This window comes from Desmodus rotundus, chromosome 5 (assembly GCF_022682495.2).
Source record: "Desmodus rotundus isolate HL8 chromosome 5, HLdesRot8A.1, whole genome shotgun sequence".
Lineage (NCBI taxonomy): Eukaryota > Metazoa > Chordata > Mammalia > Chiroptera > Phyllostomidae > Desmodus > Desmodus rotundus.
Genome location: NC_071391.1, coordinates 152,600,062 through 152,611,981, shown reverse-complemented (window position 1 = coordinate 152,611,981; position 11,920 = coordinate 152,600,062). Strand labels below are relative to the sequence as shown.

The 11,920-nt window shown below is 48.9% G+C and overlaps 1 protein-coding gene across 2 annotated transcripts in view; it reads left to right on the top strand.

Moving 5' to 3' along the window:
• The first annotated feature begins 282 nt into the window (after positions 1 to 282).
• Positions 283 to 11,920, top strand: part of MAPRE3 (microtubule associated protein RP/EB family member 3) — a 43,720-nt gene continuing 32,082 nt past the window's right edge. For both annotated transcript variants that reach the window (XM_053923749.2, XM_053923748.2), the window contains exon 1: positions 283 to 449. The gene's annotated coding sequence lies outside the window, so the exon portion shown is untranslated. The remainder of the gene's footprint in view (positions 450 to 11,920) is intronic.

Below are 11,920 nucleotides of genomic sequence, written 5' to 3'. Positions count from 1 at the left end.
CCAGTTGCTAAGGAAAAGGGAAGGGGCTGTTCCCAGTTGCTATGGTGACAAGGTAAGAGCGTTCCCTCGGTACCGCGGTAAATTTATGAAGCTGGTTCTTCTCCTTGTTGCTATGGCAATCTAGAAAGACTGTTCTCGGAGCCCCCCCACCTCCCGCCGCCGTTGCTAAGACAAGGTGGAGGTAGGGGCTGTCCTTCCCTGGCCGCCTGGTTGCCGTGGAGACGGCGGGTGCCCTGGCCCCGCCCCGCTCGGACTGACAGCGGTGGCCGCATCGCGCCTGCGCAGTGCTCTCGTCCCCCGCAGTCTCTGTGCGTTGAAGCCGGAGACCGCGGCGGCCTCTGCTAGGACCCTCCGCCCCGGAGCCGCCGGCCGGAGCCGCAGCCTCAGCCGCAGCGCCCCCGCCGCCTGTCCCCTACCCCGCCGCCTCCGCCGGAGCCGCCTCGCGCACTGTGAGTCCGGGCCGAGGCGACGGACGCCGTGGGGCTGAGTCAGCGGGAGGCCCGGGCCCGGGCTGGGGGAGGGGAACCGGGCTGCCCCCTCGCCTCTCCACCCGCGCCCCCGCCCCCCAATCTCCTCTCCCTCCCGCTCGCCTCCGTCCCTGCATCCCGCTCTCCCGGGCTTGTTGCGGCCGCCGTCAGGCCTTAGCGAGCCACTCCCCCTCCCCTCCCTTCCCTCCAGACCCACCTCGGGGGTCCTTCTCCACGAGATGCGGCGCTACCGCACCTCGGCCCCAGACTGGTTTGTCCCCCCAACTGCCTCCCGTCCGCCCTTGTTCCTTCTCCTTACTCCTCGCGCGCCTGACATCTCCGGCCTCTCTGGTTTTCCCCAGTGCTATGCCAGAAAAAGAGTGACAAGGGAGAGGGCGAGGGGAGACTTGGGGGAGGGGGACAGTCGGCCTTCCCAAACCGCGGGGCCTCAGGTTTCTTACTCACACGCTCCTGCCCTGGCTGGGGTGGGAAGCAGGTCCGGACAGTTCTCACTGGCTGCTGAGAGCTTGTGGGGCTTTCGGAATAGATTTTGCCGAGAAGGATTCAGCCCCGCTGTGATCTGTTCGGTGAACGCCTGCTAGTCACGGTGGCCTGCTAGTGGGCTTGAGTATTGCCTTGGCGGGTGCCGTGGAGAGGGAGTGGAGGGAGGGGGAAAGATTGCGTGTGGGAGCTGAAGTTCCTGAGCTTCCGGTGTGTTGTGAATAAACACCTCGCAGTACTCTTTGAAATGCCTTTTTTCCCCCCTGTAGAATCACCCTGGTGTATATTGTGAGGTTTGGAAACAGGCCTGATATCATCCGTAGCAAGTGCCTACAGTTTGTATGTTGAGGGGTTGTGGCAGGACTTGACCTCTGATGCCTGTGAATTCCATGGGGTAACCCACTGGGTAATAGTGAGTTTTAACAAAGCATGTGCCAATTGGAGAGGAACCGAGGTTTCTCGGAGGCCTGTACCCCTGGCCTCCTGCAGCTGTGAGTCTTTGTGGGGGCTGACACCTGATAGGGGTTCTAGCATATTTGGATGATTCCCTTGGGTTATGTTTGCTCCCCATCCACCTGCCCGTCTTGCATTCTCTGATCTCGGGTTAGAGGAAGATCCCAAACTGTTTTTCCAGCAGAAATTGAGCTGAAGTTAGAGTTGTCCACAGCCGGAAGCTGTCTCTTAAAAAACGTGCCTCAACTCGAGAGCTCCTAACTGCTGTGTGTGCACCTCATTGCCAAGTTCCTTTGGGTTTTTTTCTGACTTCCAGATTTCAGTGTACTGTTAGAAAATATGTGTGAATATCAATCAGTTAAACTCTACATGAGACTTTGTGGTTTTTCGCTGCAGGCTGCAAAAGAAGTGGATGGTTTACTCCTAAAATTCATGCCGAAGGAACCTCTAATGTGGACTTTGTGGGATTGCGAACAGTGAGAAATAACGATTTTGCTCCTTGAGTTTGCTCAATCATGGCCTATTGGCAGCCTTCTCAGAGCCACTCCCCACCCCCATGCCCATCAGATTAGTTTACAGTAGCAAAGACGGCTGTCGCCCTAGTTTTAAACATAGAGATGGAGTTCAGGAAAACTACAGCCCCCATGTAGCGGCGCAGTTTCTTCTGTTTCGAATGCCAGTCTGGGGTTTGGCGGGATGCACCTGCCCGTGGGGCGATGGGAACTGTGGGGCCTGAGAGTTACATTCCTTCGGTGTGGTCCTCTCTATGTCACATAGCTCACGGAAATACCCGGGCAGGGCAGGAGCGGACAGCTGTGCCCGAGAGCTGCTCCTCCTGGGTCAAGGGTATTTTGGGAATCAGCAATATTACTGGGGTGGAGGGTTGTGAATTAAGAAGCAAGAAAATGTGTCAAGGCCAGATAGATCAAGAGGGTGTGAGTGAAATGTTCCCTTTCCAATTTGCTGTGGGATAGTAAATTTTCAGAGCATCACATGGGTTTTTATATGAGCTAATTTGCCTTTGAAATCCATACCAGTGTTTTATGAGATAATGATGGAATGCCTTTTAAACTGCTACTACTGGGAAACAGGACTAATACCTATTTCTTACACATAACCTATTCAGTTGTTACTGGACGTGATTGTTAAGATCGGGGAGAGGGACATTATTTGAACTAAGTTAGAACTAAATCTGTGTAATCTATGTTGTGGTTTTTTAGGACTATATTTCCTTGACTCTAAGACACACCAGCAATTTACCAACACCTTTCAGGTAAAATAATTGAACACTATCAGATCAAAATATATATTGTTGTTCTAAGGTGCATCCTAATTTCTGGAACGTGAAAACAGCCAGTGAGTGGCAAGACTTGAAAGAGGGATTGGTGTGTCTTAGGACTGAAAAAGAATGATATTTATAACATTCCTGGGTGTGTGACGATGCCATTACTTACTTAGCATCCTGAGATGCACGCATTGCGAGGACAGATTTCTGCAAGTCCTTCCGCCAAGCCACGTCTCTGCGATGGTTGGCTGGTGCTAGGCGTGGCAGTTGGCTACTGAACAGTGGAAAGTTCCTGTGTGGGGACCCAGCCCAGGGCCTTAATGGTACCCTCCTGAAGCCAAGAGAACTACCTGGGAGCAATGTCTCGTGAGTTATACTTGGATTTAGCCAAGCAACATCTTTCACAAGCTGAACAGAAAATAGAATTTTTATAAACCAGAATGCGCCTGCCCTGATCTGGCTACAGACACATTTGTAAAGATCTGAAGACACATGTGCTACTCCCTTAGGTTGTTAAAAGTGGAGGGGACTTCCAATGGTGTCGTTCAATGTCCTCATATCCAGATTTTGCCACGAGACACCAAAAGTTGAGTGACTTGCCCAAGGTCACCCAGCTAATGGAGCAAGTATGTGAAAACACTGTAAACTGTGTAGACCATGCAAATAAACATTGGTGCTTATTAGTGGCTGAGTCAGGGGTAGAACCCAGATTGCCAGACTAGGGCTATTCTGCAATACCACGTTGCTTCATCCCTCATGTTTAATATTCCAGAGGGTTTTATTAAAAATAATTTAGTCATCTGTAATTAGCCCTGTAGACAAGGGCTTGTTTTATTGTCTGAGATGTGACAAAGCCAGGCAAAATTCAGTGCCGCATTGTCTAATTAAATATTTATTCCTGCCACCTTGAAAATAATCATTTTGCCTTACGCTTTTCGAATTCAGGAAGGTTGTTCTTTTTTGAACCCACATCATCTAACATAAAGCAAATGTGAAGGTGGCTGTTTGAAGTCTTCCTAACTTCCTATCTGTGAGGCTGCTGCATTCCAAAAAGCAAGGCAGAGAGGAGGAGGAAGCTGGATTCTCTTCCAGCTCCCAGAATGTAAGCTTCTTTAGTTCCCGGAAGCCACAGGAACCTCTGATCCCACCCAGTCCTTCACTTCCTGGCTGTGTGGCCTCTGGCGAGTGGTGGATCCTCTGAGTGCTGATTTCCTCACCTGCAGGCCTGGAAATAACTGTTTTACGTGGTGGTTGTGAGGATTAAATGAAAGAAAGTATATAGAGTACCTACTTCCTAAGAAGTGGCAATTATTATTTTCTATTACTAAAGTATAAAGTAAAAAAGAATGCTTTCAAAAATTTATTGTGACCTAAATCCATCTTGGACCCTCGATTCAGCAGCCCCCTCTCCCAGCAGCCCTCTCGGTGTGTTTGACATGCACAGAGAGATTTGTCCTGTGAAGATCTGGCACTTGCAGTGTTATTTCAACTGCCAAAATAAGAGTATATGAAATGCCCCTTTGTCTCCATGTATTCAGCTGACCTGGTTGTCTGAAAGCCTGGCAGAGCTGGAGCCGTGGACGAGAAGGGCACACACTTGGTGTGTTTGTGCGCCTGGTGGGGGCGGGTGGTCCCCCAATTGGGGAGGCCAGTCTGGGGAGTGATCATAACTTGAAGTGTTAAAAGCCCCTGAGCTCTTGCTTGTGAGTAAAGCTCACATGGCCTGCATTTGCTTCCTCCACTGTTGGAAGTGTAGCTTTAATCTGTGACTTTGTTCAGATCGGCTTCTGCATCCAGGAGACCTGGAGGGCCAGGGGAGGGAGTCATCCATCTTCGGAGGGAAACCTACTCGCTAGTGAGCAGAGGGAAAGGGAGGTCATTTTGGATGGCAGCGATTCCAGATGGGCTCAAGGCAGACTACCAAGTAATTAATGAGCCAGGGCCATTCAGATGGGAGAACACAAATGAGTTTAAATTCCTGTAAATTTCATGAGGGAAGAAAATATCCAGGAATAGCATCCAAAGGCTGGAAGAAAACAGAAAAAAGCAAACACAGTAGTGTTTACCTCTGAGAAGTGGGATTTGGTTGTGGAAGAGGGGAAAAGAGACGCAAAGGGGAACTTTCACTTTCTGTCTGCTTTTATATGTGAATTTTTACAAGAATCATGTATGCTTTTGCATTTTAATGAAGACCGATTGAATTGGCAGTGGCTGTTTTTCAGTAAATACGTTTTTGTACAAAAGAAGCAGTTGCCTGTACTTGGAGCCTGCAGAGCATGGGGCAGGTAGGGTCAGACTGCCTTCTCTGGGCGGCCAAGCCAGTTTTCATCACACCAGGCTCTCGGGGGACAGCAGGACCCTCCAGCGTGGCCACTCCCCAGCACACTTCAGAACTGACCTCCTACCTCCACACCTCTCCCTAGTCTTCTCGTTTCCTTCTTGAGAATAGTCTCCTCCTTCTCTTGACCAGTTGAAATAATCATTACTCTTCTGATAAGCTAATTTCATTTTCACCTATTTATGAAAATAGCATCAGGCCACATGAGCATACGGTCTTTATGAAAAATCCACGCCTCTTAACGTCAAGAGGGCTGAAGCTTGAAGGACCCCCAGCTGAAGTGCTGACACACTGTAAGTGCTGACACACTGTTACGGCGGCTGCGTTTTAGATAGAACTTGGCTGATAGAGCGTGCCTTTCACAGAGATTTCTTAAGTGCTTCTCTTAAGAATTACTGGTAAACTGTGACAACTTTATTAAACATTATTGGGCTCCTAATCATCTCATGTATTGGTTATTTGTGTTCCCTAGCCAGATGTCCTGTTTATTATAGAGAGATGACACACCTGTCATTTGGACATGTGCTCGCTTACCCAGGAATTAGGATGGGTTCTGCTGAGTAACCCACATTCCGTCACCCAATTTCCCTTTGGCCAAGAGAACAAATTCGCGTGGCAGTTGGCTAAGGTTGGTGAGGTACCCTTTCGCCACGATGGTTTTTCTCTCTGTAGAGTTGACTGGCCAATACTGGCCTAAGCCCTGGATACTGTTCTAACAAGCATCTTGCCCTACCAACTTTGCTAGACTTTTTAGCGTGATATGAGTGTTTTGAGACATTTCATTTGCCTGAAGTAAATAAAGACTTGGCCTATCTGAAGTGTGTTGACTCCTTTTAAGATTATGTTTTTCTTGAAACTGGTTTCTATATATAGGAAATACATACCACTGTGTGATATTTTAAAATAACCAAGCAAGAATTGTGGCTTACGAATCTGCTCAGCAATTTTGACAATATACACCAAAAGCTTTGAAAAGACACATATCCTTAGAACAGAAATTGTCATTCCAGGAATATTTAGAAAACCAGACGTGTGTATAAAAATACTTGCATAAGGATTTTTACTAATGCAACATTATTAATAATATCAGACACTTAAAACAACCAAAAGGGTCAACAATTAGGGATTGGTTAGGTCCACCTAGATAAAATATTGCACAAGCATTAAAAAGCCTCTAGAAGAATATTTGTTGATATCAGAAACTTTTGATATAATCAATGAAAAAGTAGGATGTAAAATAGTATGTTGAGAATGATACCATTGTATGTATGTATGTATGTATGTATTTATTTATAGAGAGGGGAAGGGAGGGAGAAAGAGAGGGAGAGAAACATTGATGTGTGAGAGAAACATCCATCAGTTGCCTCTCACACGCCCCTAACTGGGGACCTGGCCCGCAACCCAGGCCTGTGCCCTGTTGGGAATTGAACCGGCGACTCTTTGGTTTACAGGCCAGTGCTCAATCCACTCAACGGGGGCTCAAAGGTGTTTCTCTACATAACTATTTCATTTCCTTTTGGAGAGAGAGTGTGCCTGAAGTACTGTTGTGTGGACCTGTGACTTAAAAAGAGCCTAGAAACCCCAAGTCCATCTATCTAAAGTCATCTGTCTTGACTCAAATGAGATTTAAAAAGATCTATGAACAGAAAGTGTCTTAAAATAGTTTACTTCGTCTCTTAACTTTTACTATTTCAATTCATCAGAATTTTTCAGGTTTTAGTAAAGCCCCATATACCACAGGGCTGTTTTGAGTAGGCTTTCCTCCCCCATTTCTTCAGATCCCCTGCATCCCTGGTTCCCCAGTGTCTCGGGGGCTGATCTTGACCTTGGCATCTGGTGGCTGTGTACCTCTCTGAGCTATCTATTTGGAAAGACCGTGCCCAGGCCTGCTCCAGCCACCTCCCTCCCTTTGTCCTTGGGTGTGTTCTGACCAGCCATCAGCTCAGAGACCCCATTTCTTTCAGGGACAGAGAAGGCTGAGTGCCCACCAGTGGCCACCTGATGGGTAGAAGCCCTCCCATCAGGCGGGGCACCTCCTTCTTTGCTACAGCAGGTCCCCAGAGCTGCCGATTGTGAAGGGAGGGCTGTCCTCTCGCCTCATCTCTCCCATCCACACAGACGTTGAGTACTGCCTCGATGGCCCAGCCCAGTGCCGGTCCCTGCCTCCTACCAGTGGTGGAGTTGGCCCAACTCTGAGCGCTGGGGATCTGGGCCTTGGGGTTGAGGGCTCTATGGCGCTGTGGTGGGTGTTTGCTAAAGCAGGATCTGCCTCTTCTTGCCAATGGTTCCAACTGCCACCCAACACCTGTGTGGAGTGGGGTGGAGGCCTCCCCTGCCGCCTGGGATTATTCATGAGTAAGTCTTTAGGTATGGCTGCTGGAGACGCTCCACTGCTGAGAGAGAGTGACTGTCGGAGCAGCATTCCTCTCCTCCTGCCGGTGTCGTTATCCTGGTCACCTTGTGATTTAAATGTGAAGTCTTAGCTGCTCTGAGTCAGCAAGATCGTGGCTGGACTAACGTGTGTCGCATGTGAGAGGGGCAGGCCTTGGGCCACTGGGTGAAATTAAATATCCTTTCCCATAGGAGGAGTGTTTTGCTGAGGGCTTATCTCCGGTGGTGTAATATGTACTGTGTAGCCAGACTTTTCTGCTGCACCAGACACTTGGCAGAGAGCCACCACCCCCTGCCCTCTTCCCTGCAGATTCTAGCCACTTATCAGGGACTCTGATTTAGTCTCTGATTTGTTCTGATTTTAGATGGGTTCTGTTCACAGCAGAGAGCTCCCAGGCTTGGCATCCTATTAACACCTTTAAGTGGCAGGACCACTGCTAAGAATGGAGAGGTGTTATGCTGGCCCCAGAATAGCAAGGTGCAATGCTTTGAGGCTTGATAAGACTTATATTCCCCAGAAAGTATAGTTTCCAGGTTTATAGGTTATTCATACAAATTTGCATATTGTCTTCGCAAGGCCTATTCTAAGTATACCCTAAGTAGGTACTCTCCGAGTTCTTTCTGTTTTGTTTTCCTAATCACGATGGGATGTGAAAGAAATGAAATTCAACCCCCGTGTGCTCGGAGATGGCCGTCTGGTTTGGAAGATAAGACGGATGGGTGGAATGGTTCGTGTGTGCGACATCAGACGTCATGAATACGTCTGTGGTGCTCATCCTACGAGACATAGTCTCTGCCTGAAAGACACCCAGCTGACACTCTGGTGCGTGAGCTGGACACAGAGTGATATAAGTCACTCCCACACGAGGGGATGGGAACTCCAGCAGCGAGGGGGAGGGGTGCCGTGGTAACCCAGGAGGAAGAGTGGTCCTGAGCCTGTGAGCACCAGGAAGGCTTCAGAGAGGGAGACACCCTGGAGCTGAGGGTGCAGGGTGATGCAGGATCCCACCCGCCAGGGCGCTGGTGAATGTGTAAGAATTCAGGTCAAAGAAACGAAAAGAACAGTGCATTGTGTGTCGTTGGTGCTATACAGTCTAATCCAGAAAGGATTCTGAGCAGAAAATAATCGTCGTGAACTGGGGTAATCAGAACAGACATTGCAAAGGAAGCAGAACCTGAGCTTGCCCTGAAAATGAGCAGACGGGACACCAGGGAGAGCTTTCCATGGCGCAGGGCACAGCCTCCACAGAGGAAGAGTGGGAGCGCATGGGGTGAGGACGGCGAGGAGGTCACCCTCATCAAACCGAGGGCATGAGCCGGTTTTGAGTGTGGGACAGCACTGGTGACACTCAGCAGAAGCAAGGAAGTTGAAGACACGGTCAGAGATGAGTTTAGTTTTAGACATGGCGAGCCAGAGGAGGCAGTGGGGGACATATGCGACTGGATCCCACAGAACCGCAAGCTGAGGGTGAGGCTGGGGTGGAGCTGTCAGTGTGGGAGTCAGCAGCACGGGAGGGGTGGCTTCCCTGACAAGGGCTCTCTCCAGAGGTCTGGGGTACAGAACACAAAGACCAGAGCCCCAAATAGTTCACTTGAGAACTGTCCATAATTAGGAAAAAAGTGAAGAGATGTGGGGACCTGAGTCGCGAGGGAAGAGAAGCAGATACTGAGGGCTTCAGTGCTACCAGTTTAACTGGCCTGAAGGATTTCTGCAGAAGAACCTCATGGTGACTGCCACCACCGTCAGCCCAGTGTGCACACTGGGGGTAGAAGCCAGGTTGCATGGGGTTCAGGGGGACATTGGGTAGAGAGAAAACAGAGGCGATGGGTGGCCACCAGACAACCGCAGCAGGGAAGGGAGGAAAAATAGTAACTGGAGCAGTAGGGTCAAATTTCTTATTTATTTACTCATCTGTCTATTTATTTCTGTAGAGAGAGGGGCAGGGAGAAGGGGAAGGAGAGAAACATTGCCTGGTTGCCTCTCGCACACTCCCCGACCTAGAGACCAAACCCACAACCCAGACCTGTGCCCCGACCTGGAATCGAACCGGCGACCTTTTGCTTTGTGGAGTGATGCCCAACCAGCCGAGCCACAGCAGTCAGGGCAGGATCAAATTTTTTACTGTTATAAACAGTTCTGTTTGTTTTCAGAAAACATATAAGACTGTGATAAGCATGTATTCTGTTTATATATATCAATATCTTGTGTATAAAATGTGCTTATCTGCAGATTTCTCTGTATCAACATAATTCATACTTGTCACTCCAAATATCCCATTCCTTCTGTGGCTTCCCACCATACTGATACCAAAGTACGCTTAACCACCAATCTGGTATCGGGCAGTTGGGGTATTTCCAACATTTTGCAAGTGTAAGTATCTCTGCTCTGCACATCGCAGTACGAGTTGCTTTTCTTTTGTGGGTTATTTCTTCAGGACACATCCCACAACGTGGAATTACAGAGGCAAAGGGTACACTCAGTGTTGCTGTTGTTTTTTTATTGAGATGTAGTAGACTGTAACATTTGTTGGTTCCAGGTGTACAGCACGCTGCTTCAATATTTGTATATTCTGTGAGTGATCCCCACCATAAATGTAGTTAGCACCCATCACCCACACAGTTGCCAATTTCTTTTTCTTGTGATGAGAACTTTTGAGATGTGTTCTCTTAGCAACTGTCAAATCTGTAACACAGAATTGCTAACTGTGGTCACCATGCTGTACAGCCCATCCCCGAGACTTAGTTCTTCTGTAACTGGGGTCTGCGCCTGTGACTACCATCGCCCGTTCTGCCTCCCCCCCACCGCTGGCAACCACCGTCCTTTTCTCTGTATCTGTGACTTAGTTTCACGTGTAAGCGAGACCATATGGCACTTCTTTCTCCGTCTGACCTGTTACACTTGGCATAAAGCCCTCAAGGTCTGTCGTGTGTCACACACGTGAAGATTTCCTTCTTTTTATGGAAGGGTTCTATATGTATATATATGTGCGTGCGTGTGTGTGTGTGTATGTGTACATACACACACACATTTTCTTTTATAAGATCACCAGGAACAGAATTATTTATAAGCCAGGTGGGGGTGTTGAGTCACTTTTACAATGTAACTTTATTATTATTTATTTATTTTTAGAGAGACAGGGAGGGAGGGAGATAGAGAGAAACACTTCGATCGGGAATCAAACCAGCGACCTGTTGGTTCGCAGGCCAGTGCTCGATCTGCTGAGCCGCACCAGCCAGGGCACATCTTCATCCTTTCACCCATCGATGAACACTTAGGTTGCTTCCATGTTGTTGTTGTTTTAAATAGGCTTATTATACGTTGTTCTCCCTTGTGATCCAGCCACATTACAATTAGAATAGGAGTTTGGTATTGACTTGGAATGATTTCTGATAATAAGGAAAAAGAGTTGAGGGAAGTAATCCAGGTGCAAGAGAGAAAGGGAGCACAGAGGAGTGACCTTGAGGACCCCAGGGAGGAGGTAACTTTGAAGGGAAGGGCCAGGGCCCCTTCCTCTGAGACTGGTAGGAGTGGGAGTGGCTCTTTCTACGCTGGATTTGCAGGGTGAAGTCCAGTGGGGATGACTGGAGTTCCTGCTAAGCAAAGACCTTTTTCCACTTGCTGAGGCAAGGGGTGAGTCACGGCTTGAAGGCCTGAATGAACCACTGTGAGAAATGAGCCTGGGCGTATGCGGGATGAATAAAAGTCTTGTTGCGCAGGGTAAGGGCTGGGTTGGACTCATGAATTCATAATGGGCTAAGTCTCTGAAGTCCTTTCGCCCGGAGAAGCAGCAGCGAGTGACAGAGCATCAGGATGCGGGGGGTTGCTTGGCATGTCGGGGGCAAGGTTCCCGAGGAGGCAGAATTTAACACAGCACTGAAGGGCCGGCCCCGAGGTCAGAGGTGGAGGGGAGCGCTACAGATCTAAGACAGGCGCTGGTTGCCAGCGGACTGAGGGGGCAGAGTAATTACAGGCTCCAGTGAGAAGAGATGCTCAGTAAGGAGGTTATTGACAGAGAAAGATTCTAATTTAAAAACTTGGGAGAGGCCATTCTTACTTTTAATTATTTACCTTTGTGTAATGTTTGGATATTTTTTACGTGGGCATGTATTACCAGTAACATTTTTTAAACTACTAATTAAAATCTCAGGAGTAAGGCTGTGCCTCCAGGGTGTGGCTGGATTGCCGGGAGCTTGATGAAGGAGAGGTGAAGGTGGAGGGGATCGCAGCAGTGTCTGGCTGGAGAAGGGGTTAGAACCGGGCCGTGCCTCTACTTGTCAGCCAGTAGCTCCTGTGGTCGAAGCTTGTCATACGGGGCAGCACCTAACCACCAGCCCTCTCTCTCTGCCCCTCCCTCACAAGGAAGGTTTAAAACCTGGAGAGGCAGACCTTCCCTCATCCTGGCAGTCATGTCTTCAATGTGCCGTGTGAGGGTCCGGCTGTTTCCAACTCTGACCAGCTGCCCCACTGAGCCAGTCCTCTGCGGC